Genomic DNA, 2,172 nt, shown 5'->3' with positions numbered 1-2,172 from the left:
GAAGGTTCATCTGGCAATGCTGACTTCACAGCAGGCTGCTACCACTCACTCACAGTTCAACACAATGGGAAGCAGATCCCTGCTGATGTCCAAGAACAATCTTGTCCTAGCATTTACTACTCAAGAGTCACAGGGCTCACCTCAGATTACAGTTTGTTTTGTTTTGTTTAAAGCAAAGTGCATCCAGAGATTACAACAATTTTAAAGACAAAAAAAATGGTCCTATTTTGTGGTCCCGGCAACAAACTCAAAAGTCTATGACAATTAGGGGATCCGATGAGCTGTTTTATAAATTTAAAATTTTTTTAAATTACTTTAGATTAGGTACAGTTATACAGAAAATTGAGTTCATTTGAAATCTTCAAAAAAAATTTCTGTTATTGCTCAAATCGTGTTTGTTATGGTTTAACATTTCTGTTAAATGCATGGATTGAATTACTTGTTATCCAAGGTGCTCCTCATCATTTATCGTCAAGGATTTTTGTTTTTGTTTTTGTTTTTCGAGAGGATTTTAACTGTCTGTCTTCTTCAACTTCTACTCTTTCTTGACCATTCTCCACAATTCTCTTTGTAGTAATTTATTTTTGCCATTAACTATCTTAGTAGAAGTTGACATTTATTTGAAGTTGCCCATTCTGCTGCCACCAAATGATGTTGAAGAGAATGAAGTGAGCGCCCCCGTGTTCCAGTGACCTGAACGGACTAAATCCTGTATCGAAAGCAGGAAATCCATCACCAAAAGAAGGAAATCCACTGAAGACAGAGAAAAACGAGCCTGCACCTCGGCTTCTATTTCCTCACGAGGCCCTTTGGCTCCCCCAAAAGTCATCAAATGGATCTTCAAAGAAGTCAAATGAAAATGGGTCCCTTCCTTCCACCAAAAAAAAAATCCCTGAAGACATCATCTGGATTCTGGAATGTGAAGCCAAACTCAAACCGACTGTTGAAATGACTTCCACCTCCTCCTCCTCCACCACCATTTAATCCTTCTTTGCCGTATTTGTCATAAATGTCCTGCTTTTTTGGCATCCAATAAGACTTTATATGCCTCAACTACTTGCTTTGAATTTCTGCTCTGCTGCTTCTTTATTTTCAGAATTTTTGTTTGGATGCCATTTATGTGCCTGTTTCTGATACGCCTTTTCAATGTCCTCAGGTGAGCATGTCTCTGAATGCCCAGAACTTTGTAGTAATCCACCATGTTTTAACAGATTGTTGGAACAAATCCTAGGACCCGAAAGCCCAGCCAAGTGGGGAACTCGGTAGGCCGGTCTCATTGCAACTCTGGCAGAGCTGCGCTGGCCGGATTCTGTTTTCATATCCAATCTGTTAGCCTGTGTCATTTTATAGGTGAGTTGAATCCATTTATAGTAAAGGATATTAATGACCAGTGATTGCTAGTTTCTGTTATTTTAGTTTTCGGTGATGTTATTGTATGTGTTTTTCCCTTCTTTGGGATTTGCTGCTGTGAGATCATTTTCGGTTGACTCTTTTCCCTTCTGCTTAACCATGACACCACCATAATCCATTTTCTCATTCTTCCACTTTCTTTTCTCCTAATTAATTTAACAGTTCACACCCTTTAGTGTTCTCTTTCTCTTTCCCTCTCTTCTTTATGATTTCCTTTCTTGTCTTAACTGGAAAGCTTGTATTTAAGCCTTGGACCTGTAGTAGTAAGTGTAGGGACAGGTGCTTGCACAAGGTTGTGGAGGGGGCTTATAGTTACTCTGAAGTTAGTTCATCTCCCCTCTGCACTAACTTGACAGAGAATTTTGGCTGTTTCCTCTGAGCATAGTGAGCTGCAGATGGTTTCTGGCCTGCATCAGAATTGACTTCATGGAAGCATTGGGGGCAATTGTGAATATATGTGTCCCAGAAATTCCTGCGCTTTTGACCCTATTTTCTTAAACCTTGTTGACCATATGCAAAGAAAAGCACAGAAAAGTATTTGGTATATTCTTTAAAGTTGTTGGCCATATCTGTTAGATATTTTTGGCAAGGTGGTAGAGCTATGGAGTAGAATTGAAAAATTAGTGAATGGTTTCCCATTTAATATTTTATGTTTGATGATTGAACATTGTTGTAAGCAATTTATAATATGAATAATACACATGTAAGAGATCTCATAACATACAACACATTATTCTTTACAAATTATATTTATTAATAGTC

The 2,172-nt window shown here is 38.2% G+C and overlaps 1 pseudogene; it reads right to left on the bottom strand.

Annotated features, from left to right (window-relative positions):
• Window positions 1–461: 461 nt before the first annotated feature.
• Window positions 462–1,201, bottom strand: LOC101980252 (annotated as a pseudogene).
• Between the last annotated feature and the right edge of the window lie 971 nt (window positions 1,202–2,172).

Source organism: Microtus ochrogaster, chromosome 24 (genome assembly GCF_000317375.1).
Source record: "Microtus ochrogaster isolate Prairie Vole_2 chromosome 24, MicOch1.0, whole genome shotgun sequence".
Lineage (NCBI taxonomy): Eukaryota > Metazoa > Chordata > Mammalia > Rodentia > Cricetidae > Microtus > Microtus ochrogaster.
Note: the sequence above shows the minus strand (reverse complement) of the source record. Positions and strands in the feature narration are given on the sequence as shown.